General features: G+C 41.3%; 1 protein-coding gene across 2 annotated transcripts in view; it reads right to left on the minus strand.

Moving 5' to 3' along the window:
• Positions 1 to 19,636, minus strand: part of Pid1 (phosphotyrosine interaction domain containing 1) — a 303,550-nt gene that overhangs the window by 249,063 nt on the left and 34,851 nt on the right. The window lies entirely within an intron of this gene.

The raw sequence follows: 19,636 nt of genomic DNA on the forward strand, positions 1-19,636 counted from the left end.
AAGTACCCAGGCTAGTGCTAACCTTCAGAAAGCACCTGTGCAAGCCTGCTCCCATCCTCTAGGCCCTTCTGCGGTGATAAATGTGACTATCCCCAGAGTGTCAGTGAGACAAATGAGGTATTTGGAATTTGGGTCACCTGTCCAGATCACAAGGCCAGAGACCGGCTTCAACAATGCACGTGGATGGTATGAAGGAGGAAGTTCTTGACCAAGGATATGTCACAGGAAGCAAACCCATCTAAGACAGGGGCTCTGGGGGGAGCTTGACAGAGTTGGATTGGAAACCTGGGTCGCAGAACTGAGAAAGAGGGTGGGAACAGATGTATGGAAGACCTTAGGAAGCAAAACAAATACAGAGAGGGGTGAAGGGAGAACATGGACCCAAACTACTGCCAGGCAAGGTCCAGAGCTCAACGGGGCTGGTAGGAAAGCATTATGAGACCTCACACAGCCCATGCAAAATCAATGTCAGCCCTGGCCTGCGACAAGCCGGTCATTGTCCTCGTCCTTCATAGGTGGAGTGCTGTCCACAAAAAAAAGTACTCCAGAGTCTACTCCTCACTGGGCAGAAGCCCATTTCCCAAGGTACACATTGCCACGGAAGGAGCACAGCAGATATTCACAACCAATGCTCCAGGCCTTTGGAACTTTAAGTCGCTGTGATTCATATTCTCTCTCTCTCTCTCTCTCTCTCTCTCTCTCTCTCTCTCTCTCTCTCTCTCTCTCTCAAATCCAGGACTTCTGGACAATGATAAGGTCACAGGGATGATAAAAGCTGGTCTTTATCTCACCAGATATCCACAGGACTCTCCTGCTAACTAGGACTTTCTCAGCCCTTTCTGGGTCCCAGATACATACTCTTGAAAAAAAAATCTAAAATTAAATAAATAAATAAATAAATAAATAAATAAATAAATAACTGTTCACCCTGTATAGAAACAAACCTTCCAGCTTTGCTGATATGGTCCCTGCCATTTTCAGATAAGATTCTCCCCTTCCCCTTTTCCTAACAACTAGTTCCCCTGTGCACTTTAACGCCTAAAAAAATACCTGATGCAATATGTCTTCCCTGTCTCCTACTTCTCTTTAATCACATCCCCAAATTGAAAGAGATGCACTTCATTTAATAAAATCTAGCAACTCCAAACGTACACATGAAACCCCTCAGGCAGCTAAAATAGGAATCTTCAGTTGCCAAGGATGTCTTCAGACAAGCTTTGAAACCATCCTTAGTTGCAGATACTTTCATAGGAGAAGAAAAAAAGGATTTTGTTTTAAATAGCAGCGGGATGAGATAACAGCCTAAATTCAAATCGCATTAGAGCATTAAATCCCGTCTTCTCGCCTCCCCGAATGTAATTAATTGTTATGACTCAGTTAATACAGCCTCTAGTTGTGAGCACTGTGCTATTTAAAGAAAAGGAGGCTTCGCTCTCAGCTCAGGCTAGATTGCTTGCAGTCACCACCAGGTCCCACTCTGTGTAGCAGAGGATGCATTTGGACCCAAATCACTTGCCCAGACTCCCCTAGGCAGTGAATAGGAAAGTAGGTGACTGGGAAGAGAGGCCAGGTATTGGGGGACGCCTCCCACTCTTAGGTTTTCCAAGTGTTCCCATTCAGAAGGAACCTGCAGTAGAGGGTGAATGAAATAGAGCCATCTACTGGTCAGAGTTGGGATGTGCATGTAGGTCCCTCCCAGCAAGGCCCTACTTCTAAGCGATCCCTGTGTGGTCATTCATAAAATGCTCTTTTAAGGGGCAAACAGTTGTGTTCTTGGCAAGGAACCATTCCTGGATTACACAAAAAGGGCTTGGTTGCTGTGAATTAAAACATCAGATACATATAAGTACGTGCCTAATTCCATGTATTTAATCACTGCCAATTATCCAAGCAGGTCAAAGCATGTTAATAAATACAAGTTCAAGGAAAATCACGAAGGGGGAAAAGAGACATATGTGATCCACAAAATCGTTACAAACCTCTTCAGCGATTTTATTAAACCGGATTTGATCTAATTCAGAGTCTTAAGCCCTAATCTAAGCAAGCTAAATGTTCACAGCAGGATAATGGTAAACAAATTTTGGTCCAACATACCAAAAATGCATTAATTAAAATACCATGCAGTCACTAGAACCATGACAGTGAAGTATGTAAGTGAAAGGTATTTAGGATACAATTATCTTTTCAAAGTGGGCTAAATAAAATGTGCAAGTTAAATGCATTTGTAGAAATACATGTGAATCACCATAAACATTGGAAATAAGCTAGGGCAAGGGGAAGTCTCGAGCTGAATCCCAACTTCCTAACTGTCCATCCAAAGTGAGTCATTTGCCTTGCAGAGAGGCAGAGAGCTCATCTGTAAAAGAGTGATAATATTACCCAATACTTAGGATTATAATTTATAATCTGCCCAGCCACAGTAGACATGCAGAAAATATCAGTTTGTGTCCCTATCACAGTTCTATTCTTCATTTGTTACTGAAGTGATAAGATTCTCGTGAACTATTCCATGTGTCCTGGGGTTATTTCCACCTGAAATATTTGTAGATTTCATTCTTCCATTTAGTTTATCAAATAAAAACGACAAGCCATATGAAGCTAACTTACAGTTCTAATTTAAGCAGATGGCCAGTGAAATCTACTATGGTAGTCTATTTAAGCATAGCGAGCCTAAGAAAGTTCTTCTTGGGGCTTTGCTGATCTTATTTCCAAGTTAATAAAATAGCTTTAGATAGTCAAACTTTAAAAATCAGAACATTCGGGGGCTAGAGAGATGCTTCAGCAGTTAAGAGTACTTGCTGCTTTCCCTGAGGACCCGAGTTCAGTTCCCAGCACCTACATCCGATGGCTGGCAACTGCCTGTAACTTTAGCTCCAAAGAATCTGACACCTTCTCTGGTCTTCTTAGATATGGGAGCATACAGAGGCCATACACTCACATAAACACACACACACACACACATATACATACATAAAAATAAATCTTAAAAGATTAATAAGATTTATTAAACCATTAAAACCTCCCTGTAGTGACAGAGCTTTTATTCCCACATTAGTGCAAGGTGTTTATTAGAATTGTATGGTGGTCTTTTCTTCCTTTAAAAGAAAACATTAATTGTTCATCTTTTGTACGTGGTAAAAATTAAGGACTAGTTAATATGCATGCTGTAACACATGATTCCATTCTTCTCTCATCAGCCTTAATCATGTGACGATTTCCAAAGATGACTGACGATCACTCTCTTCCCAGAGGGCAAAGCTAAGGCCTCTGTTGTTTGCTGCTGTGGAAGCCACACTAGCTGGCAACCAAAATTCTGGGGATTTTTCTGCCTTACCTTCCACCTCCTTGTAGGCATGAACTGGGGTCACAGACACATGGGCTACTGTGCCCATCTTCTCATGAGTTTTGGAGGAGCCATAGACTGTCAGTCTTTTCATGAGATGCAATCAGCCCACCTTCCTTCTGCACTGCATGTGTGATCTAGTTGGCCATCTTAAACAGTGTCTACATGGGATGTTCAAACAGAGGCTCCAAAGACCTGAAAGCCCTGCTCTCACCTATTGGAACCCACAACTATATTGTAAGGAAGCCATTTTACAATGGGAACCACAGTGGGAGGCCAGGCCAAAAGGGACCATTCACACCCAAACATGTACAAGCTCGGTTTAGAGTACACAGCTCGAGCTCTTAGAAGAGCCACAAGAGTGACACCAGGCATGACAGCATTAGAATTACCCAGCCCAAGTTATGGCTTAGAATAATGAGCAGGAAACTCAGAGATTCTTCATGGCATCAGTGCTGGGGTTGTTTGTCAGGTAATAAAAGACAAGTAATGGAGAAAGCATTGCCAAAAAGAAACTTTCCTCTCATTCATCCCAACATTTCCCAGCAGCGAATAGAAACAGAAAAGGAGAGGAGTATGGGTAATCGGAGTTCACAGAGAAACTCTTTCCTTCTTGGTTCAGTTCTGCTCTCCTAATTCCCCTGCATCCACACTTCTAACCCAGTCTGTAGTCCAGAGGGTCAAACATCCAGGTCCCACCAGTTTAACTCCCTAGCAGACCTCTCCTAAGGAAGACAGAGAGTGAGCTGAGCCTGGGCCACAGAATGGCCAAGCAGAATTTTCTTTCTGGTATGAATTTTGGGGCCTGTGGTGTTTTCTGTTCCTTTATCTGTTGCCTTTCCCAATGTCTCTGGACAAGAGCTCCATCTATGTTAGCCAGCCTCTCCATCATGCAACAAAAAACACCTGAGAACTTGAAGAAAGACTTGTTTTGGTTCATGGTTTCTAAGCTTTCAGTCTGTGATCCCTGGCTCTGTTATTAGAGGCCAGAAGTAAGGTAAAACATTGTGGGAACAGGAGACTAGTGTGAGGTCCAAGCTCTGATGCCAAGAAAGGAAGAAGGTCGTGGGAGGCCAGAGAGGTTGAAATGAAATCAAGAAGCCTTAGTCAAGACATACTTTATTCACTCAACATGAAGGATGCTAGGCAGGCAGCTGCCATCAGGCACACAGGCAAATGCTGGCACATGCAGGCTACCCACAATTAGGCACAAGTACATACATACTAGCCACAGGCCTGCAAAGGTAAAGAAGACTAAAACCTCGAAGCCATGTTTATACAAAGTCACACAAAAATGGCACTCTGAGCGGGGCATGGTGGCGCACGCCTTTAATCCCAGCACTCGGTAGGCAGAAGCAGGCAGATTTCTGAGTTCGAGGCCAGCCTGGTCTACACAGTGAGTTCCAGGACTGCCAGGGCTACACAGAGAAACCCTATCTCAAAAAACCAAAAAAAAAAAAAAAAAAAAAAAAAAAAAAAAAGGCACTCTGCCAAAATAGTTATGCAGTAGATTGCATTGCTGTTTGCTTTGGGGTCCCCTGGACACCTTGTGTTAGCCGTGCTTTTGTAGACCCCTTTCTGGACCTCCTTCTCCATGCCATGATGTCTAAACATATTCTGGCTCTGTGGCTTTCTGTTTCCTACCAAGAGACAGTTCACCTCATGCAAGCAGCATGCAAATTGAGAGACAGAAATGGGCAGGAGATGGATATACCTTGCAAAGGCAAGCATGAAGCCACCCAATTCTGCCAATCAGACCCTAGCAACTACTACCTGACTCCTTATCAATGGATTCATCTACAGAGAAAATCATGACCTTTGAATCAGTTACTTCTCTCTTTTTTTTAATTCGGTATTTTCTTCATTTACATTTCCAGTGCTATCCCAAAAGTCCCCCATACCCTCCCCACCACTCCCCTACCCACCCACTCCGAATTCTTGGCCCTGGCTTTCCCCTGTACTGAGGCATATAAAGTTTGCAAGACCAATGGGCCTCTCTTTCCACTGATGACCGACTAGGCCATCTTCTGCTACATATGCAGCTAAAGACACAAGCTCCGGGGGGTACTGGTTAGTTCATATTGTTGTTCCACCTATAGGGTTGCAGATCCCTTTAGCTCCTTGGATACTTTCTCTACCTCCTCCATTGGGGGTCCTGCGATCGATCCAATAGCTGATTGTGAGCATCCATGAGCATCCACTTCTGTGTTTGTTAGGCCTGAGCATAGTCTCACAAGAGACAGCTATATCAGGGTTCTTTCAGCAAAATCTTGCTAGTGTATGCAATAGTGTCAGCATTTGGAAGCTGATTATGGGATGGATCCCCGGATATGGCAGTCTCTAGATGGTCCATCCATTTGTCTCACCTCCAAGCTTCGTCTCTGTAACTCCTTCCATGGGTGTTTTGTTCCCAATTCTAAGAAGGAGAAAAATGTCCACACTTTGGTCTTCATTCTTCTTGAGTTTCATGTGTTTTGCAAATTGTATCTTATATCTTGGGTATCCTAGGTTTTGGGCTAATATCCACTTATCAGTGAGTACATATTGTGTGAGTTCTTTTGTGATTGGGTTACCTCACTCAGGATGATGCCCTTCAGGTCCATCCATTTGCCTAGGAATTTCATAAATTCATTCTTTTTAATAGCTGAGTAGTACTCCATTGTGTAAATGTACCACATTTTCTGTATCCATTCCTCTGTTGAGGGGCATCTGGGTTCTTTCCAGCTTCTGGCTATTATAAATAAGGCTGCTATGAAAATAGTGGAGCTTGTGTCCTTCTTACCAGTTGGAACATCTTCTGGATATATGCCCAGGAGAGGTATTGAGGGATCCTCCGACAGTACTATGTCCAATTTTCTGAGGAACCGCCAGACTGATTTCCAGAGTGGTTGTACAAGCTTGCAATCCCACCAACAATGGAGGAGTGTTCCTCTTTCTCCACATCCTCTCCAGCATCTGCTGTCACCTGAATTTTTGATCTTAGCCATTCTGACTGGTATGAGGTAGAATCTCAGGGTTGTTTTGATTTGCATTTCCCTGATGATTAAGGATGTTGAACATTTTTTCAGGTGCTTCTCAGCCATTCAGTATTCCTCAGGTGAGAATTCTTTGTTTAGCTCTGAGCCCTATTTTTTAATGGGGTTATTTGATTTTCTGGAGTCCACCTTCTTGAGTTCTTTATATATATTGAATATTAGTCCCCTATCTGATTTAGGATAGGTAAAGATCCTTTCCCAATCTGTTGGTGACCTTTTTGTCTTATTGACAGTGTCTTTTGCCTTACAGAAGCTTTGCAGCTTTATGAGGTCCCATTTAGAAACCCTAGGAAAGAAGTCTGGAACCATAGATGCCAGCATCAGCAACAGATGGAAGAGAGAATCTCAGGTGCAGAAGAATCAGTTACTTCTCAATATCGACACCAGCTGGGGACCAACGGGAGCCTGCGGTTCCTTTTATACCTAAACCTTGACACCTTCTTTCTGGACAGATAAGTTACTTCTTTCTGCAGTCAGAAAGAGGTAGGTTGAGGGTGAACTAGAGGACAGAGCTCTGGTCTACAGACACCACATATAACTCAGAAAGGGGTAGCTTACACACCAACAACTTCCTTGCCAGGCCACTTTCTCTCTCTACCATGTCCTGACCATTTGATTAGTCCTATGTCCCCAAATATGTCCCCACAGACCAGACACTTGTATGATTCTGCATGATAGACTTTCTCCCTACATCATCCCATCTAAAATGATCTCTCTCTTTCTCTCTCTCTCTCTCTCTCTCTCTCTCTCTCTCTCTCTCTCTGTCTCTCTCTCTCTCTCTCTCTCTCTCTCTCTCTCTCTCTCTCTCTCTCTCTCTCTCTCTCACACACACACACACACACACACACACCAATTCCTCTTTGCTTCTATTTTTCTCTCTCTTTCCTCTCACTTCCACCACCAAAGCCAAGAATTGCTTATTCTGGAACCTGTAAGAAATGTGTTGGTTATAACTTGTAGAAATATGGTGTGTAGGGGGAAAAAAATCCCCACAGTAAGAAATATCCTGCCTGACCCCTTAACTGTTGCTTAGCTTAGAACCTCTGTTTTATGCCCTGCTGTGCAGAACTGGACATGATAAACATAGCATGCCTAGCTAGATGTACTTCCTACCCTTCCCTCCAAGATCCACAAGGGCATTCCAGTGTAAAAATAAGAAGGGATGCTGGGAATGCATCTCAGTGGTAGGGCCCTTGCCTAGCACTGTGAGGCATCTAGGTTCAATTCCCAGCTGGTGTGAGGGGATTTCTAGGGGTAGTGGAGATGGTTCATTATGGAAAGTACAAACCTGAGAACAAGAGTTCAGATGGACAGCATTTGCATGAAGCCAACTAGGTATGATAGCATAGTGCCAGCTCTGCCCCCTCTAGAGACAGAAGAAGGATTCCTGGAGCTGCCTGACTAAAATAGTCGAATAGGCAGGTTTTAGGTTCAGTGAAAGATGCTGCCTCAATATATAATATGAAGAAGCATCAAAGAAGACACCAGGTGTCTCTGGCTTCCATGTCCATATGCACACCACACACACACACACACACACACACACACACACACACTACACCACACACACATGAGCACATGCACACACAAACATGCACACATGCACACACACAAACACAGCACTCTCACATGCACATCAACAGTACACACATTGCATACATGTATACACTCAAGCATAGCACACACAGAACACACAATACACACACACACACATACAAACACACCAAACACACAGCACATACTTATACAAAAATCTTTTTTATCAGAAGGTGGTGCTTTGTATAAAACCGGTAGCCTTATAACACTTATCTGCAACAAAAACTACCTGAAGTTGAAGATGTGCAGACGGGTGATGTTCCGGCACCAGAGAAGAGATACTTAGGGAAAGTGGTGGTTATAGGGATTGTGGAATTCAGTGCCACGGCCAGATGTGTTGGAGAAAGATAGGAAAATGCTGGTGGTGAATAAGGTGAGGCACAAAAGAGCCTGGAGTGTCGATGCACACCTGTAATCCCAGAATTTGACAACCTGAGGTTGGAAGATAAAACGCTTAAGGCCAGCCTGGACTGCATAGTGAGTCCTAGGAAGAATAAGGAGCCCTGCCTCAAAAGCAAGGGTCTGCAGAGTCTCTTGTCAATGCAGAAATCTGAGGCTGCACCAAAGAGTTCACTGTGAAGAGAGCGATGTTCCAGAACAGTACAAAGCCACCACTCCAGGTGGTGCTTTGTCACATTTAAAACCCAATTGAGAAAAAGTGACACCCTGGGACTTGGAAATCTAATTCAAGACCGTTGGCAATTCTGCATTCCCAAATAAGCTGATATACTCTCAGCCCTAAAGAGAAACACACCCCTTGCAAGAAACTTCTTTTTTTTTTTAATTAGGTATTTTCCTCGTTTACATTTTTGATGCTATCCCAAAGGTCCCCCATACCCACCCCCCCAATCCCCTACCCACCCACTGCCCCTTTTTGGCCCTGGCGTTCCCCTGTACTGCAGCATATAAAGTTTGCAAGTCCAATGGGCCTCTCTTTCCAGTGATGACCGACTAGGCCATCTTTTGATACATATGCAGATAAAGACAAGAAACTTCTCTGAAGCCCTCTGTGGTCTACAGAGCGGATACCCATTCTTCACGGGCACACACCCACAGACTACCCAGCACCCCATAACATACATCTCTGGAACTTAAAGGAATCAAAATTATATGGAAAACAAAATCCAAACCAAAACACACACTGCCGCCCATCTCCTGCATCTGAGTGCCGTGGAGAGCTGAGGACCAACCCAATATTTCACTCTGTAGAGAGTGGCTCTCTGACCACACAGGATTATCTCACAAGTCAACAACAAAGGATGATGCATAATGTTTGCTAATATTTAGAAATCAAGCAACACACTTAAAATAGCTGGCAGATCAAGGACAAAAATCACAAGGTAAATTTTAAACATTTTTGCTTCAGGGATATGCACCATCCTGTCAGCCATGCTGCATGCAACAAAAGTAGTAGGAGTTTATGTGACATCTTCAGAAAGATATCGAGAATCCATCCCCCAAGCCTCTCTGTCTTGAGATCTAAGAAGAAGGAGTGGGCTGCCTGGGATGCTTTCATGTTACCACTTAGAATCTAAAATGTCACAACTATTTCAGAAAATAGCTTAGCAGTATCCCGTAACACTGAGCATATGCTTATCATACGACCCAGCATCCCACTTCCAGGTATTTACTCAAGAAAAATATGAGAACATATGTCCACACAAAGCTACAAGTATTCATAGTAGCCTTATTTATCACTGGCCAAATTGGAAGCCACCCAAATATGAATCAAGAGATAAATGGCTCAATACATTGTGGTATATCCTTACAGTGGAATAGTTCTTGGCAGTGAACAAGGAGAACCCACCCTCCTATGCATCAACATGAGTGAATCTTCAAAGTACTGTTACTGAGCACATGAAGCTAGACATGAAGGTCTATTATGCCACCCCGTTAATAGTAAATTCTTTGAAAGGCAAAGCTTACAAACATACATACAGGAGAAGTACGTTGCTTCTGAGTGTTATGGCTGGTGCCAGCAGGAAGTAACATGCATCTGGATGCAAGAGAGGCGTATGTGATGATGGAATTGTCTATTGTTTAAAGGTTATTTTTGAATTTTTACTATTATTATTGTTATTATCTGTGTGTGTGTACGTGCATGCATATGTGTGAGTGTGTGTGCGTGGGTATGTGTGTGTATGTGTGGTGTGTGCACGTGTGCATGTGTGAGTAAGTGTGTGTGTGTGTGTGTGTGTATGTGTGTGTGCATGCTCACATGTGCATGGTACGGGATAAACCACTTGATGTGGGTGTCTGGATCCAACTCCAGTCCTCATGATAAGGCATTACATGCTTGTAAGCACTCAGCCATCCCTCTAGTCCAGAAATGGCCTGTTGTTTGACAGTAATGAGCCAATACTCATTAAAATAGACAACTGAGACATTTTCTTTAAATGCTGTGTCAATCATGCCTTAACGCCGTACATTTTCCGAAAGCTTTGAAAAGTGTGATACCTCTGCCCAGTTTCTTCTGATCTCACTGCCAAGAGATCAGCTAGCGAGGAAAGTGTTTATCCTGCTGGAGACATTGCCCTGCGCTACCTTATAGATGTGGGGATATTCCTCCACACCGAGTTGGGGAAGGAAACACTCGGGCACCTGTGTGGCACACTGGAGTGTCATGTGCACATCTCCCAAAGGACTGCAAAAGTAGATGGAAGTAGTAGGTACTGCCTCCATACCACGACATTTGTGAAGAAAACAACTGCGCTCTGGAACGGCAGTGCTGTGGTTGTTTAGCTTGGTTTTTGTGGGTACTCATAGTGTGAGTAGGGGTGTGTCTGTCTCTTTTCCCTGCTCATGCAACACCTTTCCTCCTACTGGGTTGCCTCATCCAGCCTTGATATGAGGATTTGTGCCTGTCATATTTCGTCTTCTTGTGCTGTGTTGGGTTGATATCCCTGAGAGGCCTGCTCTTTTCTGAAGGGAAATGGAGGTACAGTGGGTCTGGGAGAGAGGGAAGATGGGAAGAGGACTGGGATGAGTGGAGGGGTGGGCTGCAGTCAGAATACAGTGTATGAGAAAAGAATAAATAAAAAGAACAAAAGAAAAGGAAAGAACCGCAGGGCCAGAGACATGGTTCAACCCATAAAGCCCCTGCTACCAAGATTGGCCTGAGTTCAGTTCCCAGAACTCATAGGTGGAAGGAAAGAATAAACTCCCACAGACTGCCCTCTGACCAACACAGGCATGCTATGGCATGTGTGTACCCACACACTTATACAAAGCAAGCAAACAAACAAGCAACACATGCCTAGTTTTGAATGTTAAGCACCATGGCATTTAGATAAGCAAACAACTTGAAACACACACACAGAGACACACACATGAGTGTGTATGTATAGTTTAGATTATACAGAGTCATGCATTGGTCTAAGGACAAGTATATGTTCTGAGGAATATATGATTAGCAGTTGCACCAAGAGCATTGGATATAATTACATTAATGATGATGACTTAGGTTAGATACATAGTGTGGCTTCTAAAGCAATCTGGTCCCAGGTGTGCTTTATGTCATTACCATCATAACACTATACATTATCTTACAGTAAGTATTTACCTAAGTCATATACTCTAAAATAACAATTAAAAAGTATACTTCAGCAAATACTATAATAAATGATTATGCAACCAGTGTGTGTAACAATTTAAAATAATTTGACTATTGTTCCTAATTTTGTTGGTGAGCTTTTATATGACTGACATCAAGAAGACTTACACATATTCATCAAAAACACATCATGCAATGGCAGGGGACAACAGCCATCATAAGTTCCATGTATTCTCATGGGGCCACTGACATATATGTAGTCTGTTCCTGACCCACACTTCGAATTATGTGGTGCATCTATACATTCAGCTTTGAGTTCTACCTATCACCACCCCCTGGACGCCTTTGTCCATGACGAAACCAAGCTGCAGATGTTCAGTGACATTTCCAATGTCATCCTGGCTGTCTTAGTCAGGGTTTCTATCCCTGCACAAACATCATGACCAAGAAGCAAGTTGGGGAGGAAAGGGTTTATTCGGCTTACACTTCCATGCTGCTGTTCTTCACTAAAGGAAGTCAGGACTGGAACTCAAGCAGGTCAGGGAGCAGGAGCTGATGCAGAGGTCATGGAGGGATGTTCTTTACTGGCTTGCCTCTCCTGGCTTGCTCAGCCTGCTCTCTTATAAAACCCAAGACTACCAGCCCAGCAATGGTCCCACCCACAAGGGCCTTTCCCCCTTGATCACTAATTGAGAAAATGCCTTACAGTTGGATCTCATGGAGGCATTTCCTCAACTGAAGCTCCTTTCTCTGTGATAACTCCAGCTGTGTCAAGTTGACACAAAACTAGCCAATACACTAGCTTTATATCTCACAGATAAAAATTGAATTCACACTCTAGGTAAATTGACCTGTCATATACTCCTAATTAATGTCAGAATGGCAGCCTGCTTCTGCTTGGTGAGAAGTCTGTTGGGGTAGAGTTGCCCCCAGGGGTCAATAAAAAAACACATGAAAGGAAGATGTTCACTTCAACCAACCTCCTTGAGTAAACCAGTGCTTTTTCTGCTTCCTCCAACTCAAAGTTTTCAATTCATTTTAAAAGGTTATAAAAACAGGTTAGAAAATCATGATTGATTCACAAAACACATGAAACTCAAGACGAAGGAAGACCAAAAGTGTGGATACTTCGATCCTTCTTAGAAGGGGGAACAAAATACCCATGGAAGGAGTTACAAAGACAAAGCGTGGAGCAGAGACTGAAGGAATGACCATCCAAAGACTGCCCCACCTGGGGATCCATCCCATATACAACCACCAAACCCAGACACCATTGTGGATGCCAGCAAGATTTTGCTGACAGGGGCCTGATATAGCTGTCTCCTGAGAGGCTCTGCCAGTGCCTGACAAATACAGAAGTGGATGCTCACAGCCATCCATTGGACTGAGCACAGGGTCCCCAATGAAGGAGCTAGAAAAAGTACCCAAGGAGCTGAAGGGGTTTGCAGCCTCCTAGGAAAAAAAAAAAAAAACAATATGAACTAACCAGTACCCCCAGAGCTTCCTGGGACTAAACCACCAACCAAAGAAATCACATGGTGGGACTCATGGCTCTAGTTGTATATGCAGCTGAGGATGGCCTAGTCAGTCATCAGTGGGAGGAGGGGCCCTTGGTCCTGTGAAGGTTCTATGCCCCAGTATAGGGGAATACCAGGGCCAGGAAGCAGGAGTGGGTGGGTTGGTGAGCAGGGGGAGACGGGAGGGGATAGGGGGTTTTCTGAGGGGAAACTAGGAAAGGGGATGACATTTGAAATGTAAATAAAAAAAATGTCTAATAAAAAAAGAAATCATGATTGGTTAGTATTGTAAAAATAACAATTACCTCAGGTAGAAAAAAATAAAATTGAAGAAACCCAGGTGTTCCACACACAATAAAGCAAAGCTTCATAAAGTATTTGTTTTGGCAGTGTGTGTGTGTATGTGTGTGTGTTGTCATGATGAAAATGTATTCATGTGTAGCATAAAAGCTGCTTTCTTCCCATTGCCAAATGCCTCTGAAAAGCCTTTCAAGGTCAGGTGTAGCAGTGCATATTTTTAATAAGAGTCATCGGAAGGCAGAGGCAGGAAGGTCTTTGTGAGTTTCAGACAGACTAGTGTGAACTATATTATAAGAGTCAAGCAAGCCTGGCCTATATATTGAGACAGTATATAGGTGTAAGGAGAGGGAGAGAGGGAAAAAGGGAGAGAGAGAGAGAGAGAGAGAAAGAGAGAGAGAGAGAGAGAGAGAGAGAGAGAGAGAGAGAGAAAACAAAGAGTGAATGAAGAAGGAAGGGAAGGAGGGAGGGAAGGAGGAAAAAGGAAGGGAATGGTAGAAAAAAGAAAGAGAAAGAAAGAGAAAAAACAAAGAAACAAAGAAAGAGGGGAGGAGGGAGAAAGGGAGGGAGGGGAAGGTAAGGGAAGGGAGGGAGGGAGGAAGGAAGGAAGGCAGGCAGGTAGGCAGGCAGACTTTTAAAACACTGTTCAGTCAAATATTTCCATTGTCTCCAAATTCCCTGCTTCATCCCACACACATACCATACCACATACATGTACACACACACACCATAACCATGCATATACACACATGTACATGTATACACACACATGCATCTATCTATACCCTTTGGCTTCCATCTTTTCAGGAGTTTTGAAAATAATTACATCAATAATAGGAATAAAGAAAGAGTCTAGCGAAGAGAATAATGATAGAGGAAGAAATAATAAAGGTAATTTTATAGTCAAGGAAAAATAGCAAACGGAACAAATCTATCAAACTGCCTTGATGGTGCTCTCTGGAGGAGGTCGATAGGAGATTTCTAAATTGTGTTTCAATTGTCTATAATCTGCAGCTTTCTAGTAGTAGCAAGGAGCTTGGACTCCAAAATCAGACAGATCTGCCCTCAGTCATGATCCCCCAAACCTCCAGAAACCAAATCCTAGTCTCACTGTATCTGGAAAAAACACAGTGTCCTTTGCCCTTTAAACTTTTAAAAATATTTTTATGGAAGATCTTGTTCTCTCCCACTGACAACACATTATGCAATTAAGCAACAGGCTTCCCATGTTCCTGCCAAGATTATCGCAATCAGGCTGAGGATTACCAGGGCTTTTCCCAGGTTACATACAGCTAGTCATCTTCCCCTCTTGTTGTATAATGTTTCAGTATATCTGAAAATCAGATTTTAGAACACTGTGCTGAATTAAAGGCTATGATGACCATATTCCTATGGTTTTACTCTTTGGTGAATTATAGACATTAAGATCTAAGCTTCAGGACTGATATTTATCATGTCACAATTTTGAAGTGACAACCTCTCCCCACAAAGGCTTAATACTAAAGTACATACAAACAGGGTCCTTGCCTTCTTCCCTATAACACATTTCACATGAGACTATAGACCTCGTAAGTGTTTCTTGTCCTCCAGACAACCAGTGTCCTATGATGTCATTATGAAACTGGGGGCCTTCAGCCTGGGATGATGATATGTGATATGTTCAGAGTCCAGGATGGAGTACCACCCCAGCCTACCACTTGGTTGCTAAGCGACTTTGACAAAGCCGTGTAACCATCTCAGGCTCCTTTTCCTCATCTTTGAAATACGTGATCTGGGTTCGTTTACCTCCAAGCTTTGTTATAGCGTTCATTTTTTATTATCCTATCCTTTGGCTAATGATCCCATTAAAGCATATAATGTGGCACATCAATAACACTGATGGAATTAACTCCTTAAGCCCTGTGACTCTTTGAGAGCTTCTTCATCATTATTCAAATCTATCTTTAGACTAGGAGTAGCTAATGCAGGATTTGCATCTTAGGACTCTAAGTGCAGTATGTGGAAGAAAGGGTGGATAAAAGTAGAAGAGTGAGAATAGAAGCTGTCTTATTTTAGATCATAACTTATTAGAATAAATATATATATCACCAAAATATATGTATAATATAGATATATAGAAGATAGATAGATAGATAGATAGATAGATAGATAGATAGATAGATAGATAATAGATGAGGGATAAAAAAATAGATAGATAATAGATGATCAATAGATGCCAGATACATGATAGATAAATAATAGGTAGAGATCGATAGATTAATAGGCAATAAATTGATAGATAGATGGTAGATAAATGATAGATCATTTATTCATAAATAGATTATTGATTTATAGGTAGATAAAAGCCACATATTGACTATGGATTTATAGATTAGATAGATAGATAGATAGATAGATAGATAGATAGATAGATAGATAGATAGATGATTGATAGATAGATCTATGATAACAGACAGATAGATAGATAGATAGATAGATAGATAGATAGATAGATAGATAGATAGATAGATAGATAGATAGATAGATGATAACAGACATAGATATAATAGATCGACAGACAGACAACCTATACACTAATGTAAGATAGATAAATCACTAAGACAGAAATTACCATTCTATCCCCTGAAACACCAAACTTTCAGTTGCTGAAAACCTAGCTGTCATATAGCTAGTGGTGGTTCCATCTATTTTAACAGATTTTCCTGAAAGTGTCTCATTCCAAACACATGGTCACACTTTAATGGAATTCCACCTGGTTTTTTGCTAAGGACTCTGTTTCTATTATATAGCTTTTCCCAGATGATTTTTTTTCACCTTTGAACCACACTGCTGCCTGATACCCACTTCCTCCCCCCACCTCCAGTCATGCCTTTAATGCATAAGAAATAAGCTCTAAAAGTCTACTAGGCTTCTTCAAAATTCTGAATGTACCTATTATCAAGAAATCTTCCTACAAAAATATTTGAATTTCCAACATAAATTACAGATAATATGTGTAGACAATAAATGGAGTATTTGAAATTAGAATGGATACTATATTTATCCTCCCCATTAAAAAGTGTGGGAAACATCTCCAACACTGCCCATGTTGGGGTCCTGCTAATGGTGGCTACCTTCTCTGAACTCTTACCTTTGGCACCACTCTGCTGGGACATCATACAGATACAATCTATTGGAGTCAGCAACAGATCTTTATTGGCACAATGTTGTCAGTGAAGAAAGGAAGGACGGGGTGTAAATAATATGCCCCAATTGCATTTTTAAACATTGATCTGATCTGGGATTTATAGGTAGGTATATCTAGCTCCAATCCTTTTAGATTTTGGTATTAGACTAGACAAGATTGTCTCATTAGTAAATTTCTACGCCTGATAGAAGAGTTCACCTAATATATCCCAACTTTCTCAGAGATTAACAGATACATACAAACTCACCTGGCAGGCTCATAGGTAGAGCTAGACCTATACAATCTCCATCAGATGTACTGTAACAAATGAAGGTCAAGGGTTGTTTAACAGTAGAAGTTACACACAATGAATATACATACTATCTTTTTGGTCCCACCAATAATTCCAGGCACTAAGTGTGTATGTGTGTGTGAGTGAGTGTGTGTGTGTGCGCGTTGTATATGTTTATGTAGGTATGTGCACATGTGTGTTCAGGACAGTGGTGTCTTCCTTAATTGTTCTTCACCTTATCATTTGAGATAGAGTCTCTCACTGACCCTGGAACTCACCTCGCTGGCTAAGCTTGCTGGCCAATGAGCTCTAGGTATCTTCCCATCTCTAACCCCACATCACATGCCCTATGCTAGAGATCCGGAAGTTTGCCATCACGCCCAGATTTTTATGGGTATTGAGGATCTGAACTCATGTCCTCATGACTGCAGAGCAGGTAAATTACTGACTGAGCTATCTCCCCGGACCCTCCAGGCACTCTTTTTATCTCTATGAAAGATGAAGTAGAAGCAAAGAATTGTGCAGTCACCCAGGAGTTAAACTCAGCTCAGCAAACTCCAAGGCATACACATAAGACTAGTAAAGGGGGAAAAGAAAGACTAGTAAAGGAAGAGGTAAGGAAACTGGCTCAGCAGTGTCGTCTCTGGATTCCTCTACACTAGGGCCTGCACACCAAGTCCCAGGTTTGTACCCTACCACTGGTTTTCCTCTGGCATTGTGAGTTCAGTCTGTCTGTGACTTGGTACTGCCCACAGAATGTCCTCTATGCCACTTCCTGAATGGATGTCCAGAGGGCTTAACCACTGAAGCACTTCCACAAACGTGCTTGGCACAGATGCAATAATGTCAAGTCGAATTTCTCAAATTTCCCAATGTGTCTCATTCTCAGCAAATATTCTGTGAGGGTTATGCAATGCTCTGAGTGCTTTTGTGACTCATTGGCAAATTGTCTGCAAAGATTTTGAAAATACATAATTTACAATAAAGTAAAATTGTCATCAGCATTACAGAGTCTTACTAGATTATATTAGAAACCTTTCTCAAAAGCTTTACTTTTGTGGTTATAGGTGAAATTAAATTTTATTGTTGAATGTCAGAACCTTTAAGGCCATATTTTTCTGATTTTATCTTTACAGATATGATAATTTTTCTTAGAATTATCTATAAAAATGTATTTTTTAGAAAGCATTTTTGGTGTCCCAGTCATCAACTTCATATCATTCATTTCTGTCTGTGTTACATTATAATTTTCTAATACACTGTTACAAAGAACTATAATTTATTGTTTTGTTTATGTGTAAAAGGGTCAACTTTAAAAGTATTTAAAATGTACTTGAAGCAAAATATATTTCATTTTTGAGAAGACAAAGCTTAATGAATCTTGTCATCGTTGTAGTTATTTCCATTCTCTGTGTCTTTATCATCCAAAATTAATTTTAGGATGAAATGTCATACACACACACATACACCATATATACATATATAATTTTACTCCTTATTTTTCAAACAGTGCATTACATGTGACTTTGGGGGTTATTATTGGGATGACACACATCCTCTCTCAGCTACTTAATGTTATCTCCCTAAAATTATTCTCTATTGAACTCAGACATTTTGCTAATTTCTATCTAATGGCATTGATATTTCCCCCTTATTACATTTTCAGCACTCTGACACACTGACACATTACATCCTTTTATTGGTAATATTTCTGTATCATTCACATGTCCTCTTTTATGAAATGGTAAATTTTTCTTATTTTTAAACCACTTTTGGTTAGCATAAAGTAATACATTTTATTTCATTAGAAAATAATAAATTATTTGTATAGGAGTTAATATTGTTATAGTGATTTAGTTTGAATAAAACTGAGAGAACTTGAGATATGTAGCCCACAATATAATTAAAATGGAGTGTAATTTTAGTTAAGAATGCCATGTTTCAGTTTCCCCACAGAGACCTCTGGCTTTCGTTGACGATCACACAAAAGCTTAGTTGGGTGAGTGGTGGTGGTTGCCTGGGTCTGCAGAACTGACAGTTCACTGGCTCTCTTTCTTTGCAGCCCCTTCCTTGGTGGTACCAGTCCTGAGCTCACAGCTCTCTCTCAGCAACGGTCCACCACACCCCTTTTCTTGATGTCAACCTACTTGATTCTAAGTATGGGGTATAAACCTTTTCCTGGTTAATTTTTTGATTTTTTTAAAAGAATTTCACATGAGTACTGTATTTTCATTCATTCTATGCCTTCCTCTCCCCATCCAACTCCTCCCATGTCCCATCTCACTCTCAAGTTCATGACTTCTTCTAGAATTATTATTGTTACAAATGTATATGTATAAATATTTCTAAAAATATAATTTCACAGTTGCAAATCTTAAATGCTAAATTGACTTTTCTTCTTTAGTAGCTAAGCTTTGAAAATGAAAACATTCTCTAAATCGTGAGTAATAAATTAGAAATGTTTCCTATGCTGAATTCTATTCTACTCTACTCTACTCTACTCTACTCTACTCTACTCTACTCTACTCTACTCTACTCTACTCTACTCTATTGTATTCTACTCTACTCTACTCTATTCTATTCTGATAACTTGCTCTATAAACTGCTTTATTTCTCCCATCATTTTCATACTCTTGTCTGTCCTCTACTTTTTCTTGTTGGAATTGCTAATATTTTATTTAATTATAGTGTTGGGGAAGCCTGATAGATTATGGCAGAATTTTAAGTCTTAAGGAGTTTTTAAGAAGGATTTTTTCCTGTTGCATTCTTTCAATGCATTTTTCCCATATGATGTGATCTCTGTTCCATTAAATGACTGTACAGCTAGAAATAAGACA

Source organism: Mus musculus, chromosome 1 (assembly GCF_000001635.26).
Source record: "Mus musculus strain C57BL/6J chromosome 1, GRCm38.p6 C57BL/6J".
Lineage (NCBI taxonomy): Eukaryota > Metazoa > Chordata > Mammalia > Rodentia > Muridae > Mus > Mus musculus.